The sequence below is a fragment of the Nuphar pumila genome, chromosome 6 (assembly GCF_984573655.1).
Source record: "Nuphar pumila chromosome 6, dmNupPumi1.hap1.1, whole genome shotgun sequence".
NCBI classification, from domain to species: Eukaryota; Viridiplantae; Streptophyta; class Magnoliopsida; order Nymphaeales; family Nymphaeaceae; genus Nuphar; species Nuphar pumila.
In genome coordinates, this window is record NC_143254.1 from 86,538,634 (window position 1) to 86,558,209 (window position 19,576).

At 39.3% G+C, this 19,576-nt stretch overlaps 1 pseudogene; it reads right to left on the reverse strand.

Moving 5' to 3' along the window:
• Positions 1–8,560: 8,560 nt before the first annotated feature.
• The window catches only part of LOC149835032 (UDP-galactose/UDP-glucose transporter 7-like), a 31,443-nt pseudogene continuing 20,427 nt past the window's right edge, over positions 8,561–19,576 (reverse strand).

Here is a 19,576-nt window from a genome sequence, read left to right on the forward strand (position 1 = left end):
AATCTTAACATCATATATAAGGAAAATTTTCATTTAAAATTTCCTACTCGCGATGTATATATTGCTTTCTTGATAACCAACACTACTAATTTCAAAAGCTGCTTTTATATCCAACTTATAATAAAATTGATAAGAATCACTAGAGAACACATCTAAACTGATAAACCGATGCATGTGCATCAAACACAATTTCCTTGGGTAGAACAAATTGACTTTCATGCAACAACCTGAAGGAAATTTTCGTCCTTTAAGTGAGCTTAAGCATAGGACCAGATCTGTATTACATAGCACATATGTATTGTTCCTTTATGACTTACATTGTAAAGTTATGCCTAGAGTCTATTTTGCTTTTGTCTGCTCAGTTTAGGTTAATCAATACCCCGGCGGGGCAGACCATATACTTGAACTGTAAGAGGCCTACGGGCTAAAATTATAAATGAATCAAATATGTTAACCTTTCTTTTGTTCACCCTCATTGTGATTGCTTCTTGTGATTGCAATTCTTCTCCCTCCATTCTCTCTTGCTCTCTTGCACTCTAATTACAAGCTTTCGCGACTAGCAAGCGAGCGATAAGTAGTCTTGTGGCGGTAAGAAAGGACCATCATGTTGTGCTGGCCTATTGAAAAAAATAGGCCCATGACAAGTGGTACCAGAGTCCGTTCTTATGCTGAGGAAGGGACTCCAGAGTCGGTGTCGACAAACGCACCGTCAGGCTACGATTTGTGAGCCCTATCAAAATTTGTGTAACACCAAAGACAAGACAATTGTTAGAGCTGAGGAGATGGGTTCACCTTGGGGCCAAGAGCAGATAGTTGTAACTGTCAATAAGCTGGTGGAAGATGTGACTTTGCACGAAGAAGCGATTTCACATGTAGTTGAATCATTCAGTGGACTGAATGATGTGGTGGCGAGCCTGTAAGAACAGGTGATCTTACTAATAGAACAGTTCACTTCATTGACGACAATAGTGTTCGACTTACAAACTGAAGTAGGGGAGCTTTAGTTGAAGAACCATACATTGCAGCAGACAATGACCCTAAATAAAAGAAATAATAAAAGGCCATCAAGGATTGATGTGCCAAGACCAACAAAGTTCAATGGTTCTTGCGATAGTAAGGCCATTGAGAACTTTTTGTTCTAAGTAGAAGACTACTTGGATATTCAGAATGTGACAGTTGAAGATCTCATGATTAAGGCTACAACAACTCTACTGGATGGAGATTCTATTGCTTGGTGGAAGCGTAAGCACAGTGACATGGAAATGGGTCAATGCATGATAGACACCTTTGACGACTTCAAAATGAAACTGCGTAACTACTTCATGCCGAAGAATATGCAAAGATAGGCTTACAGGATGATGTCAGATCTTAAACATACTGGTTTGTTGCAAGACTATGTCAGAACGTTCCAGAAGCTTATGCTTGAGGTGCCTAACATGCCAAACGAGGACAAGCTCAACTAGTTCATTATGAGACTTCAGCCATGGGCACAGTCTGAAGTGAAAAGGAGCAACCCCAATACTTTGGAAGATGCATACGTGACGGCCGAGCGCTTAGCTGACACTCAACATAAGCCCTTCATCCAATCAACCAAGGTCGGGAAGAAGCATGACCACAAAGGCAAGAAGGATAAGCGACGTGACAACAAAGGTGAGGCGTCGACATCCCACCAATTCGATAAGAAACAAAACTTCAAGAAGTATAACAATAGCAACAATAGAGTAGTTGTTACTTGTTGGTTCTGTGGCAATAGGCATATCGCAAGGCAATGCCCAAAGTGACTCACGAAGAACGATGAGCATGCCAATACAACGTAGGCAAAATGCAGTGATATTAAGACCATGCAACCAAGGATGGAGGCCATGTGATCGATTAACGCAGCTAGAAGTTATGCACTGAAAATATATAGGTCAGTAAGGGACTCATGTATTTAAAAATCATTACAAATAGAAAGTCTACTTCAGCAATGGTAGACTCTGAGGCCACATAGAATTTCGTCTCACGAGAAGAGGCAAAGTGGTTAAGCATGAAGCTTGGGCCAAAGCAGAAAACCATCAAAACAGTGAACTCTGAAGCCAAACTCATCCTTAGTGAAGCAAGAGATGTGGCTATCCAAATTGGGAGTTGGGCCAGCAAGACCAACTTCTCTATGCTGCCCCTGGATGATTTTAAGATAATTTTGGGTATGGAGTTTCTACGCAGCTAGAATGTGATGATGCTACCAAATTTTAACTCATTGACGATTATGGGGTCAAACATATCACACAGAGTTTAATGCCTTACTTAGAAAGACAAGACTTCAGTGTTATCGATAATGCAATTGAAGAAAGGTGTCAAGCGTGGAGAGCAAACATTCTTAGTTGCCGTGTACGTAAAAGAAGAGAAGGTGCAAACAACAGTATCGTCGACCCTAGCTCCACTGTTAGCAGAGTTTCGGGGGGTGATGCCTCCAGAATTGTCGAAGCGTCTACCACCAAGGCACGATGTCAACCATAAGATTAAGTTGACCCCGAGAGTGAAGCCTCTCGCAATGGTTTTATACCATATAGGGCCAGCTGAGCTGAAAGAGTTGTGCAGGCAGTTGGAGGAGATATTGGATGCAGTCATCGTTCATCCATCAAAAGACTCATTCGATGCGCAAGTCCTATTTCCGATGAAACATGATGGCTCTAAGCAGTTGTGTAGACTACCGTGCGTTAAACAAGTTCATGGCAAAGAACAAGTACCTGTTGCCACTAATAATAAACTTGTTTGATCAGTTGGGCAATGCCTGAGTCTTTTTAAAGCTAGACTTGAGATTGGGTTACTGGCATGTGAAGATTGCAAATGACGATGAGTCAAAGACAACTTGCGTTACCCGCTATGGCGCTTACGAATTCTTAGTAATGCCATTTGGGTTGACGAATGCTCCAGCCATGTTCACAATCCTAATGAATCAGATTTTCTACTCTTACTTAGAAAAGTTCATGGTACTCTACTTGGATGACATCGTGATCTATAGCAGCAACATGGAGGAACATGTTGAGCACTTGCGAATAGTGTTTTAGGTGCTAAAGGTGAATGACCTCTGTGTTAAACAAGAGAAGTATCTATTTAGACAAGAGGAGATCACCTTCTTCAGCCACGTTGTGGGGCATGGTGTGTTGTGCATGGATGAGCAAAAGATAAGAGCCATCCAGGAATGGGTTGCGTCGAGCGAAGTACCAGAGTTATGGTTATTCCTTGGTTTGGCAAATTATTATCAACCATTCATTGAAGGTTACTCTATCATTGTTGTGCCTCTCACTGACTTGTTAAGGAAGAATCGGGTATGACTCTGGACAAGAGCATGCCAAGATGCTTTTGACGGCTTGAAGAAAGCCTTAATGAGAGAATCAGTCCTATGCCTGCCTGATCACTCGATACCCTTTGAGGTCCACACAGACGCCTCAGACTTTGCCATCAGTGGAGATATTATACAAGACGAACATTCGATCGCATATGAGAGTCGTAAGCTAAAAGATGCAGAGAGGTGTTACACGGTGCACGAATGTGAGATGACGGTCATCGTGTATTGCCTCAGGACCTAACGGCACTACCTTTTGGGTGTCCAGTTCATCGTTAATACAAATAATGTTGCCACGAGCTATTTTCAAACACAAAAGAAGTTGACGCCTAAGCAAGCTCGGTGACAAATATTTTTGGTTGAGTTTGACTTTGCCTTAAAGTACAAGGTTGAAAAGACCAATATAGTTGTGGATGCTCTGAGCCGCAGTGTAAAACCCATGAATTTTAAGGAATTTTCAATGAAATAAAAATGTGTGTTTATGTGAAATAATATGGTTTATGAAATATTCAATGTAATTTTGAGGCTTGCGGGCCAGTAGAGCGAACCCGGTAACGAATATTAGAAAGGGTACTTGGATCCGGACTTTAGCAAGATCCGATGATCCGACCCGGTTCATGAGGTCAAGTGGGGAAATTTGATGGTTTCGAGATAATAGCGTGAGATCCGAAGCACATTTAAGGTAAGAGAGTGCAAGTTTAGAACCAACGGGTGAAAAATCCACCTGAAAATGGAAGAAATCCACTTGAAAATGGAAGAAACCCATCAACAAGGAAAAATGTCCAAATATGACATAAATAGAATTTTCTTGCAAAAATAAACACCAAGTGATGGTGTGGTGTAGTGGTAGGACGCATGGTTGTGTGGAGCTACAACTCAAGTTTAAAACCCCGAAGTGCCCACATTGAAAAAAAAAAAACATTGTTTTTTCATGAAATCCAGAACGAAACTGAAAGGGTTAAATACAATTTAATCCACATACTTTGCAACGAAAAACAATGTAGCACAAGTGGTGGGGCTCGTTACCCTTTAGGATGAAGACCTTGGTTCAAAACCCCTTGTGCATGGTTTTTTTTCCTTTTTGCACAAAAAGAGGATGATGGAGATTTAAAAAAATAATAATAATAAATAAATAATATATATAGGAATGGTAAAAACGTGGGAGTTGGGTTAAGCCTACATTTTTGGCTACTTTTTCCTCTTTTCCAAAAAACAAGGGGAATCCCATGTGACATGGAAGAGGGGTACCCATAAAGTAAACTGAAAATGGAAGTTAGAGAGATTCTAGTCATGGGAAAAAGAGGGCAATTGTGGAAGCATAACCACCCACAAAAAAATCGTGGATGTTGGTGGGGCTTGAAAGTTTGAAAAAATTTGTAACTCCCCTAATTAAGAGGAGTCATATGAGGGGCTCAAGAATAAAAAAAATAAAACATGCAACCACTCTCTCTCTCTCTCTCTCTCTCTCTCTCTCTCTCTCTCTCTCTCTCTCTCTCTCTCTCTCTCTCTCTCTCTCTCTCATCTCCATTTTCGTGAGTTTGGACCTCTCTTGCTGGACGTGTAAACCTTCTATTGCTGTGCAAGTGGACCTCCATTAGCGGCATAGTGCGCCGCTTCAACAAAGATAAGGAAGTGGGGTGGTTGTCGTCGTGAGACTCCAAAGAGGTAAGGAGTATTTAACTTTATATGTGCGTGTTTGACGTCTCGTGGCACAAACATGTTGCAGTGTCGTCGAGCGATCTATGAATGGACGTCACTATAGACCCAGATAGAAGTCTCCATTAGAAAAAAACAGAAAAAAAAACTTAGTTGTGACATATGTTGTGTACCCATTAAAAAAAAAACGTCATTTTCTGATTCTAAGAAACAGAAAAAAAACTTAGTTGTGATATATGCTGTGTACCCATTAGAAAACACATCTTTTTCTGATTATAAGAAACAGAAAAGAAAAACTTAGTTGTGACATATGCTGTGTACCCATTAGAAAAAAAAAACATCATTTTCTGATTCTAAGAAACAGAAAAAAAACTTAGTTGTGCTATATGTTGTGTACCCATTAGAAAACACGTCTTTTTCTGATTATAAGAAACAGAAAAAAAAACTTAGTTGTGATATATGTTGTGTACCCACTAGAAAACAATCTTAATAATGTTTGTTTGATGGATCAGATCATTTGCAATCAAAGAAGGTTAGGTATAGGTTAACTCTGCAACAAAATAATAATGTGTAAGACTTGGACTATTACTATAGTCATTGACAGTGGAATATTCAGAATTTCGATTTTTTATGTGACTACAAGCATACCAAGTTATGCTGGGACGTCATTTGTCATTTCTTCTTGTATATTGTCATGTCACGAATGTCTACTTTTAGGATGGCTATATATGTATTTTTGAGTAAAGTTCTTACTGATCTGTACAAACATGCCACATTTTAACGCATAACTGTCTAATTTGATCTTGGGCATTAGGCCTTTATTTTATTTATTCCTTTGATTATTCTGCTAGGTTGGATTAGTTTGACATAAAGTTATATATATATATATATATATATATATATATATATATATATATATATATATATATATATATAGCTTATTTAGTGAATGAGGACTCAATCAATATGGTCTTCTACTCTGTGGGCTTGGGACAGATTTACATATCTTGCTATTTGCCAAATTTATGTTGAGCATGCTGGACCTAATGATTCTAAATTTATGCTGCCACTGATCTGATTAAATGTTTAGACCATAAAAGTCTGTAATCAGAGCAGTATGGCTAAGGGAACAATAGTGTGGGTTGTGAACTATTATATTTTTGTCTTAAACATGGGAGAGCCCTAAAATGCATCTTTGTCATGTTCTAAGTACAATATGTTCTTGATCGAACTTAATGTTTTTGGGCCAATTTACTGCTCAAAACTCAGTATGCTAGGAACTCATTGAAATATTCGTGATCTTAATGCATGCTCTCTGATATGTCCTACTTCCAGCTAGTTTAAAGCTTCGGAGTTGATCGATCTCACCCGGGCAGTGTGCCAGTTTTAAAGAGGCAACAGCGGGGGCGAAGGACACTGATTATGATGGTCGGTCGACCCATAAGGGTGTGCTGTGACCGATAGGATCCAAATGGTGGTGTTGCACCACTAGCAGGGGTGCGACAATAGTAGGAAGAAAACTCACTTTGGGTGTGTGATGGGCCTTGCACACATAGGTGGCAGGAGGGCTCCTCAACGAGCGATAGCGATGGTTAGCAGTTTTCGTGGATGGCGTCACCTGGAGGTGGCAGCCACAAGGCCACAACACAAGAGGGCTCATGACAGCCCAACTTGTTACAATGAGTCTCTGTGACCTTAGAAAGGGCACTCTTGAAGATATATATATATATATATGTAATATAAATCAAGCAAACCATGCCACGTGGATGGCTTAGTTTGTGGGTACGAACGCGTACGCCATAGTTCGTAAACAAATACGTAATTGTGGGATCTGAGTCAAACCTTGTTCTCAAAAATGCTATATTGATGATGCTTAGGGAACCTGGACAAAAAAAATGCATACAATGTATGTGAACCCAATGGCGGGTTCAGGATTTTGGAAATCCCTTGTGGTGCGATGGCTTGCACAGGAAAATAAATGAGAGATAAAAATGTATGCATAATCATAAGGTTCACGAGGCTCTGGGTATACCTGAAAGAAGGTATATGTTACTGGACCCCTCGTTGTGCGATTACTCGCACCTGGTTTTAAAGAAATGTTAAATGTATACATAAATATAAAAAACTTTTGAGATTCTGAGTACACCTGGAAGAAGGTGTATGTTACTGGATTCTTCGAGCTCTGGGTATACCTGAAAGACGGTATATGTTACCAGACCCATGATCTACCTTGGAGAGGGTCGGATACGATGTAGAATGATTATGCGTACCCATAGGATAATGGAAAGATAAACATAAAACGTTTACATTGTTCTCGTAGATGTTTGTGAATAAATGTTGTAGTCCTTGTAGTGGATCTTGTAAATGATAAAAACACATAGTGCGTGTAAGAATGAACACACACCTGATATTTTCTTATTTCATAGCAAAGTAGAAAGCATGCCTATTTCAGTAGAATTTTCCTTCTTAACAAGTTATATTTCCTGGAACTTTACAATTATGATATCTGCAAATGTTGCACATATTTGTACAGAGGACACTGAGCACAACATATAAATATAATACTTCTTACGCAGACAGGGGAGTCTGACCCTTCTGCATTAAAATTTTTCAGGTAACGCATAATTGGAGCATCGTGGCGTCATATTTGGAAGCAGTCAAGCGATCTCAGTTTTTCAGTGTTTCCTGTTTAAACTCTGAATAGTTAGATTTGTATTTCCATTTATGAGATGTACTTAATGCTTTAATAAATGAATGAAAGGATTTTAGTACCTCTTTGGCTTACCTGTAACTCGCCCGATGCTTGGACTTGTCACTTCCGCTATTTCAAAAAAAAATTACTCCAAAATTTTTATTATAAAAAGTTGGGGCGTTACACGCAAGGCTGAACTGGTTGTTGCACATGCATAGCCTTCTTAAGTGCATTTGGAGGGTGCTTTGCTAAGCCGCATCTACGAAGGTATGCAACAAGATCTAATGGAGCAACACTTTGTTTCTCTATTGCAGGTAGGGAAGACTCGGCGATTTTGGCTACGGGATGACCTCCTCGTGACAAAGAGAGGATATGTCTTCGTGTCGTGGTGGGGAAGCCTCCACCGTGAACTGCTTAAGGAGTCCCATGATACACTATGGGCCGGTCATCCTGGTCAGGAGTGGGCCTTAGCACTCCTTCAGCGAGGCTACCATTGGCCACAAAGGAGGGACGATCTGGAGGGGTATGTGCGAATATGTCTCGTCTGCCAGCAAGACAAGAGGGCCAACCAGAAGACTGTCGGCCTCCTTCAACCTTTACCGATTTCATAACGTCCTTGGGAAAGCATCTTCATGGACTTCATCATTAGTCTGCCGAAGGTAGATAACACCAGCTCAATCCTAGTGGTGGTGGATCGTTTATCAAAGTATGTCACCTTCATCCCAGCTTCGAAGGAGTGCCCTATAAAGAAGACTACAAAGTTGTTCATGAAGCATGTTGTGAATCACTAGGGTGTACCAAGAAACATTATGAGCGATCACGATGTTGGCTTCATAGGCAAATTCTGGCATGAAGTATTTTGACTACTTGACTCTGATTTGTTATTTTCAATAAGATTCCATCCGCAGACCGATGGGCAAATAAAGCGCATCAACAGGATACTTGAGTAGTACCTTAGGCATTGTTAATGCCAATTAGAAAATTTTGGTAAAACTCCTTGACATGACACAATTCTGTTATAATCTGCAGAAGAGCGAATCTTCAAGCTACAACTCATTTAAAATAGCCACGGGGCAGCAACCACTGACCCCACACTCTTGTTGTGCAAGAAAAAGAAAGGTCATCCTTCGCCTATCAGTTTGTTTGAGACTGACACAAGCAGAATGAGTTGGCGAAGGCATTCCTACACATGGCGGTAAAAAGAATGAAGAAGTGGGCAGACAAGTATCGTCGACCTACTGGGTTCCAAGTTGAAGACCAAGTGTTAGTGAAGCATTATTCTGGTCGCACAGGCATCTTCTACGGGCGACATCGTTGACTGATCAGAAAGTATGAAGGACCATTCACCATCATAAAGAAGGTGGACAAACTGGCGTACAAGCTGGAGTCCCCCCCCAGATTTCAAGGTGCACCCGATGTTTTATGTGTGCAACCTCAAACAGTTTCATATAGATGATGAAGATCTGAAACGTAGCATGCCACAACGCACTCTCATCATGTATAGAGCCCCGACAACAGAATGGGCTAAGAAATACCTCAGTCAGATCCTTCACCATAAGGTCAATTACTTGGGCGAAATAAAGAAATACCTACTACAGTGAGAGAAAACAATGAAACCTATGTGGGAGTCAACTTTTCGGATGAACAACCGCTACCCAGCTGAAGTCAGGGCTTACCATGAAGCAGACGATGACGTTGAGGACAACGCATGATTTGAAGGGAGAGCATGTTCTCTTATGCCTTACATTATAAAGTTGTGTTTAGAGTCTGTTTTGCTTTCGTTGAGTCTAATGTAAATTGCTCAGTTCAGGTTAATCAATACATCGATGGGACAACCCATATACTTGAACTGTAAGAGGTCTACGGGCTAAAATTGTGAATGAATCAAAATGCGTTGAGGCTTTTGTTCACCCTCGTTGTGTTGTGATTATAATTGTTCTCCCTCCATTCTTTATTGCTTTCTTCCACTCTGATTACAAGCTTTCGCGACTGGCAAGCGAGCGATAAGTAGGCTTGCAACGCTAAAGAAGGATCGTCGTACTATGCTGGCCTATTGAAGAAAATAAGCTCGTGGCATGTATCATCGTTCTATTATATTGGACGATTTTTTAAATCACTAGTTGTTTAGCGACTCGTAAGAAAACATCGTTAACATATGGTGAATAGCAAGCAGGCAGGGAGGGGGATGAGTTTTGTGTTTCGGGTGCCTGAGTAGCTACTCGGCTCAATCATTGCACCCTGCATCCAATTACTCCACCTAATGGTTCTTACGTTTCTTTACCCTTTTCAAAAGGTATTGTATTGGTGAGACAGTATGAGTGACATCCTTTACTATCTCACTTTACCACGGGAATGGCTGCTGCTTATTGAGCTAGCTCACACGTCCTCTTTTTTTTTTGCCAGTTTTAGCCTCTTCATCAAATAATAGTCTTGCTCTTCTTCTCTCTCTTTTTTTTTCCTATGCCAAAGTGTCCTGAAGCCAATATTTAAAGGACTTTGGAATTTGGATTAATCTTACGCCTTACAAACACATGGAGTACATTGGTGGGTGTTGCTTTTCTGTCTGCAATTGCACTTTTGGTTTCATCTTTACTCGTTATTCTGCTTCCTACATTGTAATTTTTCAATGCTTGTTTATTTTGTTTTTTAATTGTAAGCAATGGCTCTACTCATCTGGTATGGGTAGGGGTATCAAGGGGTTGGGTTTACCAGACCCAACCCAAACCCTATCAGACTCGGACCAAAACCTATAGGTCCGGGTATGGTGATAAATAATAAGGCCCCATTAAGACTCGGGTCTGGACCTAAAGGTCCAATTAATACATGGTTTCGGGTATAGTTTGTGAAATTTTATACCAGACTTGAGCCCGACCCGAGTTCCGATTAAGAGCAGCAAATTTTCAATGTAAAAATGATTCATATATTTCTTATCGGGTCCGAGTATGGTTTCTCTTATAATTGACCCGATTAAACTTGTGTCCGGACCCAATACCATACCTAAAAATGGGGCAGAGGAGACTCCCCTATGATAAATGGGAAACTCCAAAAAGCTGAGCCCGTTCCAATTAGGTGGTCATGGAATGGCGTAAATGCCCTTAAGAATGGGCTGGCTTCAAGTGGATCACCAGATTCAAGTTCTGAAAATCAATGACCTTGGAAGCGGTTAAAACTTTGGAAAGATTCCGTTTTAAGGCTTTGTTTTTTCCTGTAATTTCAGAAATAGGCATCACGTTTCTGAATTTTCAGATATAGGCCTACGACTTTTCTGAAAACTGCGAACAAAACCCTGCCCTTACCATTATACATTAACTCAAGTTAAATATCAATTAAGTTGAATCAAAATAGTAACGATAATACCCTTCATAATCAAATGACCAAAAATGCTTAACCTTCTCTTTTCTATGTGGGTACATAAGTGTTTTTTCAGCTCCAAATGACAACATGGAAAAACCAAAAAAATCACATGGATGTTAATCTGTGGTCTTTATTTGGAAATTCCTCAGAAACTTGCCCTGTATCTGGAATGTCAGAAGAGTGAAACTCGTTTTTTGTAAACAAAGGCAAATGGTGGCCCTAAATGGAATTTTCCTAAAACTTTGATGGAAAATTTAAAAGCTTTCTTACAAAAATAAAGGATAAGTCCTCAGTATGCACGTTCATAAGGTTAGGGGTGTCAAAGGGTCGGGTTTACCCAGACCCGACCCAGACCAAACCCTATAGGGTCCGGGTATGGTGACAAACAAAAAGACCCAATTAAGACCCCGGTCTGGACCCAAAGGTCCAATTAATGCATGGACCCACGTATAGTTTGTGAGATTTCATACCAGATTCGGGCCTGAACCGAGTTCCGATTCAGACCCTCAATTTTTCAATGTTAAAATGATAAAAAATATTATTTTACCGGGTATGGTTCATGCAGTTCTTATCATATCCAGGTATGATTTCTCTTAGTGGGGGATCCACCTTTGGATTATTTTTTTCTTATATATATATATATATATATATATATATATATATATATATATATATATATATATATATATATATATATATATATATATATGTATATATATATATTTGTTTGAGCCAAACAATTACAGTTATTGATTTTTTTATGTGTACATCAGAATCCAGTAATCCAAAGGCCAATCCTGAATAAACAAAACTTGTAGATCACATCTACGGTGTCAAATTGAGTCCAAACAACTCATGCCGCCTATGAATTTCGACTCATCCAAACCTTATGGGTGCTTACTGTGAAAATTTGTTGAATAATTTTTAAAGATAATTTTCCTAATATGATCTGTCCTTTTACCTGAATTTTCATGTCATGTACCACCTTTTCTAAATTCCTGACATGGACCCAACTTCTACTCAAATAAAGACTTGGTCTAACCTGCCCTTACCCTCATCAAAGTAAAATTATCCTTCTATCCTTTTCTTTTCTCATTCATTAATATATTTGTTATGAATTTAACTAGGAGTGTCAACATGTCTGACCTTCATCGGATCTATGTAGGTCCAGATCCGCATTTGACTTTGTGCAGAGACCCAAATCTTTGCAGACCTATCATGGAAAAAACTGTGATCGGGTCCTATAAGGTTTACATAAACCTAATCTGATCCATAACAAGCAATATTCTGTATGTTTTTAACATTGAAATTTGTGGATCTTAGCCAGGACTCATGCCAAACCAAATTTAGTAACCCATGCCCAGCTCCTTTTCCCAATTCGACCCAACGTGAATTCTTAATCGAGCATCCACAAATAGAATGTTAAGCAGCCCGTCCATATGGCCGGGATCTAGATATGTATGATTTATGTTAAAAAATTTATTATAAAGACAAATAAAATTAATGTGTATATAAAAACAAGTATACAACTGAAATGAAATGTTTCTTTATCAAAGAGAGATATATCACTACAAGAAAACACGTTGTTAGCGACGGAATATTTCCGTTGCTAGTTAGCGATGGATTAACGAGCGAAAAACATCTGTCACTATAATGAACGAAGCTTACGAAAATAGCGACGGAATATAGTCTGTCGCCAAGTCCGTCGCTAATTAGCGACGGCTTTTGCGACATATTGTTTTGTCGTTACGGCTGCACCATTTGGCGACGACGTTTGCGATAAAAGTTGTTCTGTCGCTAATTAGCGACGGACTTGGCGACAAAATATAGTTCGTCGCTCATTTTGTAAATTTGATTTGTGTTGGCTTAGCGACAGAATTAATCTGTCGCTAAGCCATCGCTAATTTTTGAATAACCCTAATCTCAGACAGCTTTTTCTTTTCTTCTTTCGCTGCTCTCGCCGTTCGCTGCTACCGCCGTTCGCCGGTCCCACTCCCGCCATTCGCCGATCCCACCATCCGCAGGCCCCGCCACCCGAAGACAGGTAAACGTGCGTTTTCCGGCAGGGGGTCGACCCCCTGCTGGAAAACGCAGGGGGTTAACCCCTTGCCTTTCTGGCAAGGGGTTAACCCGCAGGGGATTAACCCCCTGCGTTTTCCGACAGGGGGTCGACCCCCTGCCTTTCCGGCAGGGGGTTAACCCCCTGCCCAGTGTAAAGCGCAAAACCCTCAAGGCGTGTGCCTCATAGGACTTGAGGCGCACGCCTCGAGGCGAGGTGCGCCTCAGGCTGAGGCGTACACGCCTCAAAGCCTTTGGTCAAATGAGGGTCAAAACCCTCATTCGACCAAAAATTAGGGATAAACCCCCGACCCTTTATGTGTTGAATCAACAATTTTCGAACCCCTCTTTCTGTTTTTTTTCTCACAGCAATCTCTCCCTCTTGGCTCTCACAGATGCAGCATTCTCTCTGTCTCTCTCGTGGTGTAGCCAAAACAGGCACGCCTCTCTCATGGTGGAGCCAAAACAGGTACGGCTCCCTCTGGGCTTTTAGCCGGTTCTCCTGGCAGATGATGGCGTAGCGGGCGAGCCCGTTGGCATTCTCGTGGATGGAGAGCCCCAATCGTGATAAAGTACCAACAACCCCAATCAGAATGATAAAACCTATGGCCATGATATAAGCCCCAAACCTATATTGTGCAAACATTTAGGAAATATACTAGCCTCTAGATATTAGTCATCTAAGGTTATCTAATTAGGACATTTATGTATCAATTTTTTTTTTTACTGTTTTCATTTATCTATTCTCATATAGAACATAGTATCTGTATACTGCATATTTCACCATATTCTTGTTTATGTTTTGCTGAATCATTGTGTCCCCATTACCTATCAAAATCGAGTTTCCATTACCTGTCAAATCCCTATTTTTTTTTAGCCACACAAGCCAAGGGAATGTGTTGTAGATAAGAATATATGTATTTCTAAGATTGAGTTTATTACAAATAGGGATATATGTATGTATATACTACAGTCTCCAGCATGATAAAACATTCCTGGTTTGTTATCACTATCCCCTGTACATTATCCTTGTTTCATATATATATGTCTGTGCATTTATATAATAGTCCTAACTTCAGATTTATATTCAGTATCTACTAAGTTCATTGAAAATTGTAGCTGCCATATGAGTCATCCCTGCACATCAAATGTCTATAGCATATCTGCATTTATCATCTGTCATTTCCTGCATCTTGTTTAAATTTCAGTGTTTGTATATCATTGTATATGTGGTCTACTGTTGCACTACCTTTGTTATGTATATATATTAACATCTCATCTCAAATCATCAATAACGTGTGCATATATGGCATCGACTATGTATGTCCATCAGCATATTATCAATTTTGTACTGGTTTTATTCCTTGACTCCTTGCATTGGCTCTGTCATGCCTGCGTGTTAGCTATTATTTAATTGTCCCTTTTATGTTTACCCTATAGGGCCCATCATTTGACATTTGTTACCATTATGCTATCATGGCATATGTCCCCACCCATTGTATAAATATAGTTAGTGCTATCATGACCAACGTCGGTTGAATAGCAGTAAGGATGTGTTTCAATAAGTTATCAGACTGCTATGTATTAGTCGGCTGCCATTAAAAAGCAGTCCCTGATTTTACTGCAAGGACTAAAGGTGTTCTAAAATCTGCAGGGCAATAATACCCACTCCATAGCCCCCTTTTGTATAGTAAATGCTTCCTTTCACAATTACATGACTCCCTCATCGTCTATAGGTATCATACCATGGCACTTACCTCCATTTTATCATAATATACATGTGTCTCCTTTAGCATAGATATCATCCTTAGGCATGATCTTGAAAACTCTGGTCACTACAAATATATTCCTTCATTAACATAGGTCCAATCATACGCATTTTAATATAAATACGAGGTTTCCAATTTTCTTTATATGTTGTATCTCTTGTGCTAACTCACTTTGCAGGAGGATGCCAATTATTTGATTCTCCTTTTCTTTTGTTTTCTATCATTTTGCTTTATGTCAGTGATGTAATAATTTTGGAATAAAATTTACTTTTCCGCTTAGATTAAGATTCATATCATATAGTTTGAATTTCTGCAGTACCTGATATGAATGATTTGAATGTATTGTAATACTTGTTGCGAATCATTTAAATGTATTGCAATACTTGATGCGAATGATTTGAATTATTGTAATACTTGATGCAAATGACTTGAATGTATTGTAATACTTGATGTGAATTATTTGAATGTATTGTATGACATATGTTATTTGTTAGAATATGGTTCATGGAGGTTACAGTGGTCGTTCATCCAGTAGAAGTCAGGCCCAACCTTCATCTTCACGGGCTCCTGTGATAGGTATATCATTTAACTAATTGGATGCTTGATTAGTTCAAATGCGCATTATGAGAATTTCTAACGTATTTTTTTACAGATGATGTTTCGCCTGTACACGACCCACCTACACCAGTTGATCACACAAGTCATGAGCCAACACAGGAAGCAGGGTCTTCTCAGTCTGGCACAAGAAGACTCATTCGAATAGTGTATATCGATAATCGGCCGTAAGTATTTCGTTTTCAATTATTGCATATTTTATAAATATTTTATATTGATATTTACTGTGTACCAATTCATGTGCAGCACGAGGTTTGAGCCACAAGAAGTAGTACGGGAGATTAGGAATTCACTTCTTCAACATCTACCAGGACCGGTTGCTCAATGGAAAGAGTACCCAAAGGAGGTGTTAAATAGATTGTGGTCCTCATTCACGGTATATAGTTGTTCCTCATAGTTAATGTTTTTCATGTTTAATTTTTTTAAGTAATGTCTACTAACTTTCTGAAAATATTTGTAGGCTTCGAATCGCTTCGCAACTACTGTGGAAGAAAATGATGCAAGGAAGGTGTGGCAGAAGGTGGCTGCCAATCGATTTGCAGACATGCTGCACAATATGAAGACTGCAGCAAAAAAAGCATCTGGCGTAATAGATGATCCACTACAGTGGAAGGGCCATGGCCCAATTACTATCAGAAGAGATTATTGGGATGAAATGTGCGATAAGTGGGCGGGAGATGCATTTCGAAATCGCTCTGCGAAGGCTGCACAAAATCAAGCGAAAATGCCCGAAGCCCATCTACACACAGGTGGATCTAAGACATTTGGGAGCCACCTGAAAAAAATGGTAACTCATCAATATATATTATTAATTTTATAAGTATTGTTGCAAACTTGTGAACTAAATCTTTTGTCCTTTAACTTCGCAGGAAGTAGAAAAAGGAGACATTGTACCATATAAGGATGTGTTTGTTGAAACACATAAACGGAAGACCACGGGAGTCTTCGTATCAGAGAAGGCGAGAACGACAACGGTATGTATTTATTCTATTAATAATCATTGCAATATGCAAGTTATCATAATGTTATCATTAATTATTAATGCATACTTTAAACATTATTTTGTAGGAGGCATATGAGCAACATATGGTAGAGAGATATGGCGATGACGCTACTCAGCATCCATCATTTGATCCTGCAGCATGGGTGACTGTAGCAGGTGAACCCAAAAAAGGTCGCGTGTTCGGGTTTGGGAGTAATCTGAACACTTCACCAGTTATTGCTTCTTCTAGTTACGGCTTACAGACTTCTTTCGCCGACATAAGCTCCAAGCAGCAGCCTATTCTTTCCGATGATGATGTACGCCAGATCATTAAGAACACAATGAATGACTACTTCCATGACACCGGCGCCCCCTTTCTTCGAGATGAGATCAACAATCTTGTGCTGAACAGGGGAGCTTCGATTGTAGGTCCCTCTCAGGTATAATCACATATTCAGTTTTTTGTCTGCCTTAGAACATATATGAGCATAATCGAATCACATATATAACTTTTTGCCTGCCTTAGAGCACATATGAGCATGATAGAATCACATATAGAGTTGTTTGCCTGCCTTAGAGCACATATGAGCATGCTATAATCACATATAAAGTTTTTTGTCTGCCTTAGAGCACATATGAGCATGATAGAATCACATATAAAGTTTTTTTGACTGCCTTAGAACACATATGAGCATGCTATAATCACATATTCAGTTTTTTAACTGCCTGAGAACACATATGAGCATGTTATAATCACATATTCAGTTTTTGACTACCTTAAAACACATATGAGCATGCCAAAATCACATATAGAGTTTTTTTACTGCCTTAGAACATATATCATTCATGATAGAATCACATATAAAGTTTTTTACTTTGCCTGCCTTAGAGCACATATTAGCATGATAGAATCACATATAGAGTTTTTCTGTCTGCCTTAAAACACATATGAGCATGCTATAATCACGTATTCAATTTTTTGACTGCCTTAGCACACATACAAGCATGATCGAATCACATATATAGCTTTTTGTCTGCCTTAAAGCACATATGAGCATGGTAGAGTCATATATAGAGTTTTTCTAGCTGCCTTAGAACTCATCTGAGCATGATATAATCGCATATAAAAAATTTTTAATGCCTTAAAACACATATAATTCATGATAGAAACACATATAAAGTTTTTTGCCTGTCTTAGCGCATATATGAGCATGATAGAATCACATATAAAGTTTTTTTATTGCCTTAGAACACATATGAGCACATGATAGAATCACATATAGTGTGTAATTCATTTCATTATATTTTGTTTATCAATACTGACTGTTCTTTTCTTGTGTAGGCTGCTAGCGATAATCAGCGTAGCGGAGCTGAAGGGACAGATAAAGTCAATGAACAAGAAGACGCACAAAATCTTGGCGATGATTAGAGAACTGTGTTGAAGAAGTTCTATTTTTTTTTTGTTTCCTAATTGTAATTGTTGAATTGTAAATAATTAAACTTGTTAATTTTAAGGTAGAACGATTAATTGTTGTAGGTTCCTTTTATATGGAATTTTTTGTGTAGTTTGTTTTTTATTTACAGAAAATATAAATTGTACAGGAAATATAAATTGTATCGTTCTCGGTATTTAATTTTCAAATAATTTAAAAAAAAAAAATCATGTTTGCGACGGATTAACGATGGAAACATCCGTCGCTATGCATATAAATCTAGCGACTGCTTAGCGACAGACATAAATTCGTCGCCGTTTAGTACCGGCGGATTGGCGACGGAATACATCGCTCGTTAGTTTATCGCAATTAGCGACGGACCTGGCGACGAATTTATTCCATCGCCAGTTAGCATCGAAAAATTTGCGATATAAGCATACTGTCGCCTCGTCGTCGCTAAGACGGGTAGCGACGGAATAGCGATGGAATGTGGTCGTTGCTAATCCACTACTTTGTTGTGGTGTATGAACTATATATTAAAGCAAACAACTAACCTTTTATACTACTTGTATGAGATTAAGCATGGAAACAAAGATATTCCCACCACCAACTGTTCCAAAAACAGACTTGGAAGAATCCAATGATGTGGCAACCACAATCCTCAATCTAAACTCCAAATTCTTTGTCACCAACAAGAAAGAAAAAAGAACAAAAAGATTCATGAGTTCATATGCCAATGCAAACAAAAGTTTTAAAAAGCAGTGTCATTATTTTGTTTTTACCTGCCAAACTTTAATGATCTCACCATGGCCACCGAATATCCACTAGGGAAGAACATCAAATTGGTTTTGTAGGACTTGAACCCATCAACTCGTTGAATATCTCAAAACCGCTGATTTTTCATTGGTGGTGGTGGAAAAGAAGGCATGAGAAATAGATAGGCCCCATGAAAAGATTAAAAAATAAATAAAATATTTGGTTTCCATATCGAGAGAGAGCGAGAGAAGTGGGGGGGGGGAGTTCAACAGTTGCCTGTTTTATTGTGATTATTGTGATTTCATGATAGTTACTAAGAGGGAGAGGGAGTTTTAAATGGGAACTCATCGGTCTATGCAAATTTACAATCTGCCATGTAACAATTTTCTTCTTTTGAAAATTACTAGAGCGGGACGGGCACGGACAAGTGTGTGTATATATATATATATATATATATATATATATATATGTGTGTGTGTGTGTGTGTGTGTGTGTGTGTGTGTGTGTGTGTGTGTGTGAAATGAAAACCTACTAAACGGAACATATGTCTCTCTCTCTCAAAGCACTACATCCTGAGACTGGAGATGTACCTTCACTTTAGCCCTTTTGTGCTGCAATTTCTCTGGGAACTGTTCTATTGAAAACGATGGGCCAGGTCATAAATACCACCAATCTCAAACAGATGGTACATAAGGAGGACGGTTCTCAATAACTCCTATCCACACTTCTAGAGAGGGTTGTGTATGTTCGCCCCCGATGATTCACTGAATCCCACGTCCGTATTCGGGGGATCGAATGAGCGCCACGTATTCATGCACATGGGGCTCGTATTCCCGTGTATGTTGACATAACTTTGCATCGGACTCTGGTGCTGTTGCAAAGACTTAATCACCCTTACTTGCTTTTCTTGCCCTGAAATGACGGTTCGAGGAAATG